Source organism: Calypte anna, chromosome 6 (genome assembly GCF_003957555.1).
Source record: "Calypte anna isolate BGI_N300 chromosome 6, bCalAnn1_v1.p, whole genome shotgun sequence".
In the NCBI taxonomy this organism is placed as follows: domain Eukaryota; kingdom Metazoa; phylum Chordata; class Aves; order Apodiformes; family Trochilidae; genus Calypte; species Calypte anna.
The window spans coordinates 10,684,191-10,697,735 of NC_044252.1; the positions used below are offsets into that span (position 1 = coordinate 10,684,191).

The 13,545-nt window shown below is 39.2% G+C and overlaps 1 protein-coding gene across 1 annotated transcript in view; it reads right to left on the reverse strand.

Annotated features, from left to right (window-relative positions):
• Positions 1 to 13,545, reverse strand: part of JMJD1C (jumonji domain containing 1C) — a 163,901-nt gene that overhangs the window by 102,583 nt on the left and 47,773 nt on the right. The window contains exon 2 of the mRNA XM_030452804.1: positions 9,169 to 9,333. The gene's annotated coding sequence lies outside the window, so the exon portion shown is untranslated. The remainder of the gene's footprint in view (positions 1 to 9,168; positions 9,334 to 13,545) is intronic.

A 13,545-nucleotide genomic window follows, 5' to 3' on the forward strand; every position in this document is an offset into this window, starting at 1 on the left:
GGAATTCTGGGAAAGGAGAATAAAGAAGCTCATAAAACTAATTACACCTTCCATAACTCATCTTACTGAAGTCAGCATGAAGAGAGCAGTGCTTCAGTATTGTTTAGCTGACAAGTCATTAATGCACAGAAGCAGCAGTGGAGATTTTAACAGTGGGTGGCTTTTGAAATTAGCTGCCAAGTGGATTTCGACAGGTGTAAAGCCCAGCTGCTCCTCTCCACCATCACAAGAAAAACTCTGAGGAGTTGCTTATGGCTGGAAGTTTTCTGGCACAGCTTTCCTCACTCTGGACATCTACCATTCAGATGGAGGACAAGTACCACACTGGTATCCTTCCCTTGCTGTGTAGCCTCTCAAGTAGTAAAGGTCAGAGGATAATTATGGTTTTAATATATAAAAATATTATAATTTTGGGTAACTCTACATACACAAACATCTCTAAGTATATACCTGCACAAATATGATATGTATATATTACACATATATAAAATGTATACAGTTATAATCCATAACTGATACAAGCAAAACCAGACTGTGAGTGATAGAGATACCTGAAAGGCACCATAGGCATTCAGTCTTTCTTTGAAAGCCCAAGCTCTGAAAGTTTAATTTCCAAAATACTGTGCTGAAATAACCAACTGCATCCACATGCCTATATTCTGCTCATCACTGTATCTTCAAAGCTGAGCGGATCCTTCTAGTTCACTTAAGTTCAGATGACCAAGAGAGCTACAAAGCAATTTGTTTTCTTCAGCACAAATGAACAATTCGTTCACATAAATGCTATGGAAAAAAAAAAAAAGACTTAAGACATAAACAATTCCAGAGGACCCAGCTTTTACACTTGATGAAGCTGTGCAGTACATCAACACTGAAGCTGAAAATGTGAATGCAGTACAGATACCTACACTAACTTTGATGTAGTTGACTAGGGTATCATCAGGAGTATAACCATCTACTGAACCAAGACAGGTTTCAGCATGTTAAAAAATCAATATGCAAGCAGCTGTCCCTGCAACTGTGGCTGCCCTGCTTGAACATGGAACCTCAGAAGCTTTATGCCTATCTTTTACAGAAACACATACAAATACAAAAATTTCCTTGTGATGTGTCTTTAGAACAAGTGCAAGTGACAGAGGCACACTCAGTTGGGAGTACTGCTTAATGTTGTAGCTCTAGGACAGTAAAAAGTGTGTAGTTATTTAAGTTGTGTAATCCGTGGCAAACCACCTACCAGCAGGAAGAAACTTGAAGTAGAGACCTCCAAGATGCTCTGACATACTATAGCAGTTTTCTCCAGAGAAGCTACCAAAATGGCAACTCCCAGGCTCCTATCAAAAAAAATGACTGGTGCTTACTGTTATTTTAAGGCTAAAAATCTAGAAAATACTCAGCTTGAAATTCCAGCACTCCTGTAAATAAATTTGACATTAAAGCCAATTCTTAGCATAGCATTTATAAAATATTTTATGTATTTTATATATGGAAATATGCTTTTACAGAACTAAATCCTTTCAAATACAAAAGGTTTCCATTGCTTAGAAGTGCAAGTTGAACAAAAAGACAGTAAAAACCACAAATTAAGTACAAGGTGGCCATTAGCCAACACCTTGAGACAAAAAAAAAAAAGAAAAAAATTGGAACAAACAATGCAGAAGTGTAAAGTGCACAGAAAGTACTAGGGCCACATACAAGTGAGTACTGCAGGGAGACTTTCCACTCCGTCACTGATTTCCAGAGTGGAAAGCCACAGGACAACACCCATAATTCTCAACGGAGCATCTGGGGAGGCAGACTTCAGTTTATTGTTGTACAATTGGGACATGTCCTGGGAAGGTAGTGGCCTCTGCTTAGAAGGCTGCGTGGAGAGCAGTGGCTCCCAGTAAGCAGTAGTTCAAAAAAAGCAAGTGCCAAAGTACACAGGAGGGATGTGGTACTGCTTAAGACATTTATGTTCTGTGGGAATATTACAGTAACATACTCTCCAGCAAAGTAATCTCTGAACCATCTCCAAGTGCTGTTTCTGCATGTTACTGTCTTTCACAATGCAGCAAAAATCAGGTCATTTATGCTCTGCTGAGTCAGTTAAACTTTCTCTTCCCCAAGCTCTGAAGTGTCTTAAATCTTTTCCAAGAAGCTGACTGTTTCCAAGCATTTTCCCCACTGCTGTCTATATCTCATCTTTACCCCAGATTAGCGAGCTATACAAGTACTAGAATTCTGATGCAGGGAATAGAGAAGCTGAAAAAATCCACTGTTAGTTTTTTATTGCTTTCCCTGGGAGCTACAGCACTTCCTTCCCTCAAAGTTGAAATATCCTCAAAGTTTTTACTTATTTTTAGGACTCAGAAGACTGAGTCTTCTCTCTGCCTTTCTTTCCATGTATACCATAATCCTTCGGGAACTTATTTCTTTTTAGTGCTAGAGTATTTGAGTGTCTGCTGAGGATTTAATCACAGTATATGACAGTGTATACTGCTATTTTTCATTGTGGAGAGGGAAAAGAGGCTGCAGCAAAGTAAATGAACATTCAGAGGGAACATCAACAGCATCTACAGGAACTCCCAACTTTGATGATCAATCTGGTCCATAGGAATAACATATAAAAGACAAACTTAGAGAAATGCTAAAATGAGACCCTCAAGACAAGGAAGAAAACAAACCCTACCAAGACTAAAAAAGCAGTAGTTCACCGCAGGATAAACACGAATGGACAAGGAACCTGTTCTACTTTCCATCATCATGCCAAAACCAAAGAATTTTATTTGTCTAAAGAATATCTGGGAGTTCTATAGAAGCTTCCTGATCAACATATACATTTTTTGTTCTTTAATGGTGACATAAGTGACAATAAACTGGCACTTCATGAGTATTTGCTTTATAATCCAACACAAGCAAGCCAGCTGCAGCAGAAAGCGGCCAAGCACAAGGATTCTGCACTTGACAGCTGAAACAGAGGAGCAGAGAGAAAGGGGAGGGGAAAGGCTACACAAGGTCAGAGGACAAGGCTGTCTTCCATGTGCCCATGACCACTTCTGCTCCTATACTTCACCACCAAGTACCCTAGTGAGAGTCAGCAGATGAACATATGGGCTCAGTCACATCTAACCAGAACAACTCCATACACTCCAATCCACAAGAAACCTCATTTCACTCTCCTGTAAGATGAGCTCCTCAGTAGCATGATGCTCAGACTGAAAGCCTACAGTCCCACAGGTGCCACTGGCACTGTCCACCATAAATCAGCTCCAGATTTTCACAGTGGAAAAGTTAATCATTGCCAACGAAGACACTCTTTGTCCCTGGTTTTGTTATAACCCTGGCTAAAGCTCTATATTCTTGCAGAGCCCTGGACAGAGTCCCAGGAAAGATTGTTCTCAAGCCACCAGTTTAGCAATGACTTCACTTGTTCCAAGAAAGAGAGACAGGCAAACAGACATATACTCTTTTTTACTGGGGAGAGAGGGTAAGGAGAGGCTGAGTTGCTCCTGTAGCTACCCTGCCTTAGAGACAAGCATATTCAAGGTCTCCTCGTGAAACATATTTTAGGTTTTGTATATACACTCTTCAGAAATATATAACTGTGGAAGAACAAGTTCTTACTGCATACCAGCACCAAAATTGGGAGTGATACAGTTATGGCAGGTTTTTGTATTAGGAGAGACCACAGGGCTAATCTGTTGGCTTGACAAGGTAAAGCTATCAACTTTACCTTGTCAAAAAGCACTGTATCCATATTCAACCAACAGAGGATTAGTATTAATTATTCTGATTTATTATATAAGCTCATACTCAATTCACAAGGAACACCATTTTATTTACAGGTACCACAATAGGCAGCACAAATTTTACAACACAAACCGTGCCCACTGGCATGAACACACTATACCCCTGAGCCACCACCCAGGCCTGTAAGTAGCCTTCCCAGGCACTCAGCTCTGACCTGATGTCTAAAAGTACCATTCCTTAGCCCTGGTTTTCATCATATTAGACTGAGTCAAACTGTGTCATCCTTTGACATCTACCCTGCACAAGATTGTCAGCTTCTTCCAAAAGGAAACGGTAAAAATAAGATAATACCTTTCCCTACCCTGTTCTACAATAGTGTCTTCCTTTCTTTTTTCAAGTACGGAAGTTCCTTATGTGCTCTTCCATTCAGTGCATTCGCTTCTCCTTATCTCCAGTTCCAATCTTTTTCTTTCCAACAGTTTTTTTTCCTGAAAGTGCAAACTTGCCATAATCTGTCAGTCTTAAAACTCCTTTATTCTCAATTGCATTTTCAATTACCCTTCTTCCCTCACTTTCTTTCCAAAATACTGGAACATGCCTGTTTACATGCCTGTCTTAAATTTCTTGCATTTCTCTCTGTAGACCTTCAATGATAAATTTTCATTTCAGTACATTATTCAAGTTTCCAAAACCCTCTTCCCAAAGCAAATTATTAAGAAAAGGCACTCAAGTCCTCACCCTCCTCTGTCTTAAATATATAGTCAATTCTGTTTAAAGAAGTGAATGGCTATGTAAGTTCTACCATGGCACTCTCTCCTAGTCTACTACATTAAACTTTTCTTCCACATAATTCAATCATTCTATAAAATGTCTCTAGGAGCTTCTGTTCTTAGTCTTCCCTTTTTCCCCCTCTACACTTCATTTCTAGGTATTTTAATATGTATGCAATTAGAGAGATAATAATTAAATTCAAACTGACAACTCACAAAAGCTTTCTGTTCTGACCACGTTAAAACCCTGGCTTAAATTTGTCAGCCTGCCCACACATTTCCATCTTCCTTCTCAGTGGCTGAGGAGATATCATCATACCCCTAATCCTTGAGACTGAACTGTATCACAGGTATGATTTTATCACTGATCTCTAACATCCCAGTATCCAAACTATTTTTACATCAGGGATATTCATTTACTCCCTCTAAAATACAACTATTCTTGTGCACCCAAAGATCAAAAAGGTTTCTCCATCATCTTAATTGCTTCAAAGTTGTTTTCTGAGGAATTAAGGCAGACAAACAAACAAACAAAATCAACTTTTCCTCCTTTTTAAAGTACTGGTAATTCTCCTAATTCTCTGAGCCCATCACTCCCCTCTTTTTGAGTCTATCACACACACATACACACACCTTGTTTACCAAACTAAGTTGATGCTTTCAAGTTCAACACCTTATCTAGTCTAATTTTCTTTATCTCTTAATGTGGAAAGACACACCACTCACTTCTACTACCTATATTTTTCAAGTCTGCAAAATCCATACTTGCCTTTTTTGCCTTTGGCTGAGAAGTTTTCTCCTGCATTAACATCTGTAGCATCTCCCTTACTTGAGGTAAACAACAAGCACTGTTTACCAAATACTTTTCCCCCATTTCTAGGCTACATTTATACTGACATCATTTATCACCATTGCCATTTCTCTACAACTTCTTGACAGTCTTTTCTTCTATGCCTGGAAACACCCCACATGCAGGATGATTTCCAGTTATAGCAGTCAACCAGGCAGCCAAGAAGTTCTACACTCATTCCAGAAAATCATTTCAGAGAAAGGAAAAGCACTTGATTACAGCATGAACAAGCTGAGGCACTACACTTCCTCACTCTTTCACCAACTTGCACAGTGGCCCAGAAACAGGTATCCAGTCAACACCATCAGTGACCCTGATACAATCCAGGCTCATTTACTGTTTTCATCTCTGTCATTAATGAGTCAGGAACTCTACAAAAAGAAAATATAATGTCATCATGACAGAAATTCAGGATTGGAGCATCTCTCATGAGGAAAGGCTGAAGGAGCTGGGATTCTTTAGCCTGGAGAAGGCTGAAGGGAGACCTTAGTAATGTCTACAAGTATCTAAAGGGTGGGTGCAAAGAGGATGGAGCCAAACTCTTCTCAGTAGTGACAGGATGAGGGGCAATGGCACAAGCTGCAACATAGGAGGTTCCATTTATATATGAGAATTTTTTTTTTTTGAGTGTGAAAATGCCCTGGAAAAGGGAGGCTGGAGTCCCCTTCTCTGGAGATCCTCAAAACCCACCTGGATGCAGCCCTGTATAATGTCCTCTGAATGATCCTGATCTAGTGGAAGAGTTGGACTGGATGGTATCTGGATACCCCTTCCAACTCCAACAATTCTGTGATTCTCTGAAACTGAACTTGGGGGATATTCTATCCCTCCTCTGTTTCTAAAAAGCAGAAGGAGATGGTACTTCTCATTTCCTTGCATCCTCAGCACCAGGTACAAGAGCCAAGGAATTATATGAGGTAAGTGGAAACTGCTTTCAGTAACACCTGCACTTGAGGCATTCAGGCATTTAAAAACAGCAAACATTTGCAGCCAGCTTGCATTCTACCAATTTCATCTAAAAAGTGGAGGTTACATTACACAATCGAGTAATAAAAGAAACTAATAAGTGTCAAATACAGGGATACAAGACTGATGATTGCCTATAGAATGCCCTACTGGAAATTAGAGACTGTGTCTTCTGATCAGGTTTAAGTACCACACAGTAGAAAGTATGCTGATCAAAGAAGAGAAGGTGAAAACCATTGAAATAAACATTCTCCAGTCACCCCACTAAAGGAAGAGATCCTGTAGAACTAATACATAAAATGTGCTTAAATATTGTTTTGCTGTGTATTTGTTTGCCTCCAAAGTAAAGTTTAGCCAGAAATTTGTATTTTGGTATTTAACATGAAGACAGCATAGTCAAGTATGTGAACATGCATTTTTTTTTTCAACATGGTTTGCATGCATGGGAAGGATTGAGACTTTTCCTTTAAAAATTATAGCAAGACTCAGCTTTTCCAAAAGGTGTGCATAGTCACATCCACACTCAGCATTTCACACATAATACACTCCAATATTCCTGTTGCTTTTTGGCAATATTTGCAATATTCTATTGTGAAAATATTCACAATCTGTTCAATTGCTTTCCCAGTTTTAGCAAGTCCTGTTTTGACTAAAAAACCCAAAAAAGCAAAAAAACACACAATAAACTTTCAAAGAGGTCATCCACTCCACAGCATCACTGCTCAGATAGTCTGGAAGCAAAACCCAAAAGCACTTTGGCAATTTGAGCACCTTCCCTGTTCCCCAAGACCCGGTGTGCAGCTTTTGACTCAGAGCACCACTTCAGGAGGTCTCTATTGGAGGAATCCACTCTAAGGAGATTTAGCATCCTCTACCTGCACTTTCCCTCAAATATGGTCCCTGGAATGGTCGCCTCAGTTTGTCTCCAAAAACAATTACTAAAACATTTGTAGGGGGGCCAAGTACAAATGCTGAGAAGTTGTCATCTTTAAGACCTGGAAACTGTGGCCCGACAAGCTATCTGAGCAACACTTTCACTACAAGATTTCAATTTTTAAATTGTAAAAGTAGGAGATGAATCTTCTGTAAACCTTTGTTTTCATGCCTATCAGCTACCTCAGTAATGTAAACATTAAAACAGCAATTAGGAAATTCAAAGATGAAGATGGAAGAGAAAAAAAAAAAAAAAAAGATTTTGCATTCTGCTGGACCATGACAAATTTGAAAAAGTCTCTACTCAGAGCAAGATGCAACTAAAATACTTCCACACATCACCAAAGACATACTTTTAACTTGGGAACAGGATTGGCAGCCAGACTTGAATACCTTCTAGAAATACATCTCTTCTAAAACCAAGAAGGATCACTATCCTGGAGGGCAAGAGTAGAAGTATGTAAAATCATGAAGTACTTAAATGCTAAATTGCTAGCAGATTTTAAAAATAGCCATCTTGATCAAGAAATGTGTTGCTGAAAAAAACATGACATGACTCCCTAAAACTAAAAATTCTTGCTCAAGGATATACCAACATGAAACAGAATATCTGCCTGTAGTAGAACAAAGCAATTGCTTTGTTCCACTACATCTGCCTCTGCAAGCAAATATTTGAAGCAGCATGTACATCCAGAAAGTTAGTGAGCTTCCTTTCCTCAAGCACATCAGCACAAACATACAAGGTCAGTCGAGTAGGAATAATAATTGAAGAGGTCAGTCCATCTTAAACCACCTATGCATCTCCTCTACCAGGAAGGAGACCTTCCAGGCCCACTTCCTGACCTCCAGCATAACTGTTCCAACCACAGCTCCAAAAAAATAATCGCAAGACAGCATTTCAGAAGTTCATGAAGTACTCAGAGATGAGAATACGAAGGGAATATTTAAGTGAAACACAGAGTTTAAGTCTGGAAATGAAAAAAAAAATCATCTAAATTAAGATTACAAATTCCAAAAAAACCCAAACCAACATTGAACAAACAAAAAAACCCACAAAACCAAAACAAAACAAGAATACAGTTACGACTACTAAGTTTAATATCAAACATATCAAAGATTTCCCTCAACCACTTTGACAAATTTGTTGGAGTTCCCGTTCACCTGCCAGTCTCCAAGAAATCTTCCAACTCCTTACAAAGGAAAACATCCAATATAGTGCATTCCTTATACCTCCTATTTGGCTTTTCTGAAGACTCTGACAACACCACTACTTTCTCTGGAGGAAAAGGGAATACACACTTAATGCTTATTAGATTACCTCAACAGATCCTTCATACTCATCAGGTCAGAAACAGACACAACCTCCTCACAGTTCTCCCAATAGCTTTAACATTTGGGCATCAATCGAGAGAGAACAAGAGTCAAAAGTAACATATCATAAACCAGGCAAGTAATTAGCACTTACTTTATTATCTTTGCTCCTTTTTCTCATCTTTCTGAACTCCTTCCTGAACTCTCAAGTCCCACAAAGGCAGCATATCACAAGTTTAAGGGTTTACTTTTCACCATCATTTCAGTCCTCCAGAGATCATGCTGCTGATAATATTTCTATTTGCAAAATGCTTAGAAGGACTTGTAAAATGCTTTGACTATGTGAAATGCCATTATTTTTATATCACTCAGAAACTAGGTTTTGCAATGCTCTAAGTTGATTCAAAAGAGAATATGAGTGACCATTATCACAATGCTCTCACTCTTTCAACACAAACATGATTTATTAGTCTTTTCTTATCCTTTTCTTACCCTCCTCTCCCTCCATATTCACAGCTTCTCATCACCATTTAAGTAACCTAGACAGTTTCCCTAAGGAGGGCAGGAGATTAAAACACTTCAGTTAATGCAATTGCTCAAATATCTTACCAATGCAGGCCATTGAATTTGTTTGATCTTTGATCCCTGAGTCTGGCTTGGGTCCTTTCTTTTCGCCCAGACCAGCTGGTACTCCACCAAGAAGGCTGCAAAATCTTCATAAACTTTAACCCATTCTCGCTTTTCCCATTCAAGGTCATCAAATTCCACATATACCTGGGAAAATTAAGAACAGAAAATTACATATTATTACATATACACAGCAGATGTGCATCTCCATGCATTTCTGAAAGCATGTGTTTCAATATTTAATGCAAGACCTCAATATTACCCATTTCACTGTTTACGGTATTGAAATTATATGGTCAGTTCCTGCTCCAGAGACCAAATTTTTCTTGGGAGTGCATTTGTGCTGCAGAGAAGAGGATGACATTTGCTAAAACTTTACTGTTAACACTGGGTACCTTATCTCACAAATGAAAAGAATAACACTAACTGCTCACAATTCCATTAATATACACAGCTATTTACATATCAGTAAACAAATTTTAAGAATGCCTCTTATTTTCAGCAATACAAACCAAAGAAACACTATTGCAAGAAAAAAAAAACACAAAAAAACACCAAAAAAAAAACCCCCACAGACACAAAAACGAACAAACCAAACAACAAAAACAAAACATAAAACCACCAAAAAAACCCCAAAACTAATAGTACCAGAAAGGACTTCCAGAGCCTAGAGACCCTGCAAGAAGCAAGCCCAACACACAGCTTCTAACAGAAGCAGCTCAGTTTTGTGCCATTCCTGTCCTTCTGGAATCCTGTTCCATTGAGGTGTGTTTGGGAGGGGGAGGACAGGACACACAACAACCCACACTTTCTGTTTCCAGCTTAATTAATTTGGAGCCAGTTTGCAACTATTTGATCTCCTGCTATCCCTGTCCTGTAGGTTATACAGTTCTTCCTGACACATTCTTAGAGAACAACTCCCCCAGCTGTATTCACTAAGCTAAATATGCCAAACCTTTTGTCTCCTCTTGTAAAGGGAAGAGGGAACTCAGAGCCAAAAAACTGTCTGCATCAGCAAACACAAGCTCTTCTAAAATCATTACATTTCACAATTACAGAATCCATTTAAAATAACCCCCCCCAACATATTAAATTTTCTTTTCCAACTTGTGAGACAATTCCTAAGAAAAACCAGCTGTAATTATATATATATTTAAACAAAACCAAAAAACCCCCTCACTGCTTGTTCCACAAACTTGGGAAGAAGGAAAGATGCTTTGCTGCCCTCCAGAATTTCAGTTCTCAGCCACACCCAAGGCAACTTCTGAAACTTGAGTTTCTTCCTCTATCTGCTTCTGAGAACTTAAATCACTGTCACAGAAATATTCTTGTCTTTTTAACTTTGGTTAATTTTAGGCTTGTAACATACTTCCTTGTCTAGACTTTCTGTCTCACACTTTCCAAACGTGTACTACATAGTGCTCCTTCTCATCATGTCCTTCTCCCTTCTGTGTACTCAATTTAAAATTGCACCAAGCCTCTTCTCATTCCTGCATCAAAATTCATCATCCCAGTTTTCCCCACCATAGGAATTCTTTTTTAACCCATATTTCTCTCAGTCTGTACATCCAATCTTCCTTCCTTTTCCCTTTCCTCTTTAAAGCATCAGATTAGGAAGGTAACTTAATGCAGTTCACTTAATGACAGCCCATTTTTGCACAGTCCACAGAAAAAAAAAAGTTGTTTCTGTCAAGCTACGCTCAGTCCATCAATTTATTTCACTGTTCCCTTCCTCACAACCTCCATGAGCTGCTGGCTACCTGGACTAACCACAGCTATCACTCACTGCACACCCAGCTCTTTGTCACCCACCGCTCCACCAAATACTGACACGGGATCATCCTGGTCCCTGTGCATGCTGGATGTCACCAAACATGTTCACATCCAACCAGTCTTTCCACCTCTTATCTCACATCTCATCTCACTGCTCATTTTCCTTCTTGTCTGTTTTTTATCACTGGGTCAAGGTACAATGTGTGTAGGGCAGTTGTTTGCATTAAATTCCCTTCCTCCCTTACTTCCCAAAGACAGAGCTTTCCCTCTGGATTCACCACTCCAGGATTTCTGCTGTTTGCCTGCTGCCACTCCTCCCATGTTTCAGTTACCCTGACTGAGCACAGTTACCCATCCCTGCATCACCTTGTTCGTCAATGCAACTACTCTCTTACCTTCTTCCTTTCTCCATTTCACTTACTGAAACTATCAGGGAAGTCTTTGCAGTGGCATTAGAATCTGCCCTGTAGGAACAGTTTGCATAGAAAATTATCCTCCCACCTCAACTCTTCATTATTACAGCTGTCACCTGTTATTCTAACTAATACTCAACAATACTCAGAAAAAACAATAAACTAAAAAAAAAATTTAAATTGATACCTTTCACTAAAAAGCATATAAAGTCTAAAAATTAAATTTAAAATATATACTAAGTTGCAGAATAATTTCTCAATCAAAACAGTTAACAGTAAACAGTCATTCTTTAAAGCACTGGCAACAAAGTACATCATAAATCCTTTTAGCAAGAGTATCTTATATTTGCAGCTACAGTGAGCCCTTCTGAAGATTCTGAATTCATTTCTACAGCTGGTCAAATAACAAGAGTTAAAGACAAATTTCAGCAATGATACAGTCAACAAGCATTCTCTGAAGTCACATTCCTCCTGCAAGTTTCACTCAATTATTGTGGGCTGGTGAAATAATTTCAGTATCTGGAAAGATATTTCACTTGGGTTGTCTATCACAGTGTGTAAGAGGTTAAGCAACAGACCTCACACAGCAGTAAATTTAAATAAAAAAATAAATAAATTTGAAAAAACACCAATAAATCTAAACAGGAGTTGGAAGTTGAGATAAACTGCCATAGTAAAACATACTGTATCTTCTGGGCACTAGCCAAAGCTTGTGGATAACTGTGACACAATCTAGTGTTTGTGTGCAAGTTTTACAGCCCAAATAAACTGAAATCCAGTGCACTGACACTGGGAGTTATTGCTGAGTTATCTGCAGAGTCTCCTGGCACAGTATAATTAGATCTTCAAAGGAACAGTTCCAAGAAAAGTGGAGAATGGAGCATGGCACAGAGCCAGCCTGCCATTGCCCAGGGCACCATATTCCTCCTCTAGTAAGATACACACAGAACCCTACTTGGGAATTACTCCTGCCAGCTTCCACCACAGTCAGGTTTCAACGCCAAAACTATTAACTCAAAGTTCATTTTTGAAAGGCAGAAACAACACAGACAAAACACCGAGTCCAATCCTCTGCCCATTCTTTTTTTTTTTTTTTTGCAAGGAAATACTTCAATCAGGAAAAGCCATTATGAATTTTTCTAAGGCAACAGAGTAATAACCTCTGAAGAGCCCAGGCTTCCTCCTTCCCTGCACACCGACCGACCTACCGCACAGAGGAGACGCTATCCCCAGCACCACAGCTCACAAAGGGGAGAGGAGGAAAGGAAGGAATCCAGCAACCTAAGCCAACAAAATAAAATGTAGAGCCAAAGTCAGACCCCCCTGAGGAGTGCAAAGGCTGAAAATATTTGATCTTTCTTGCTCCACTGGTGAAACTGTACAGAGAGAAACCCTACAACATTTGCCGCTCCAAGAATGAATGTCGATTTTGAAAGTTTTCTGCTGAACTTTGAGTCCTTGCCTCGTCAGCTATAGAGAAGTTTGTGTTCCCAGAGTGGCTGAAGTCCTCTCACCACATATGCATTCCCTCTCATAAATAAGAGAAATTCCCACTGGGGTGATATTATATTTATAACTGGAATTAATGTGCTAATTTTGTAACTCACTACAATTTTCCAACAGGAAGCAGGGTAAGCTTTTAGTGTGCTTTTCCAAGTACAGCAAGACAACAAATTAATTTCCAAAGGAGCCAGCCAAACAATTGCAACAAAATATTGCTGTCTCAAGGCCAAAACACAACAAACATGGTGAAATTCTCTACACACAATGCGGCTGGGATCCAGAGCTTTCCAGTCACTTCTGCTCTAAATACATAGGCCTAACCAAACAAATTGTGAAACCTTTTATACTGTCACAGAAACAACGCTGACTTCCAGCAAATTTGATTTTAAATGCTAAAAAGCATAATCCATGCACAATCCATTTTCCTGAAACTACCTCAGTGGATGCTGCTTGTAACTCCTCCATGCTAGGGTAGTGCCCAAGGGCTGGTTAGTGCTGAAAACAGTGTTAGAAACCCAAAGGTTGGCTTCGGGTTAGGTTTGCCCTTGGCAAGAACTCCAGGCAACACAGCTAGGAGAACCACTAAAATCTTGTATCATTTTAAGGCAAAGTAATCTCTTTTAACAAGGAAATTCAGTGTTATATAGCATTTCTTTCATTGGTTTCTAAC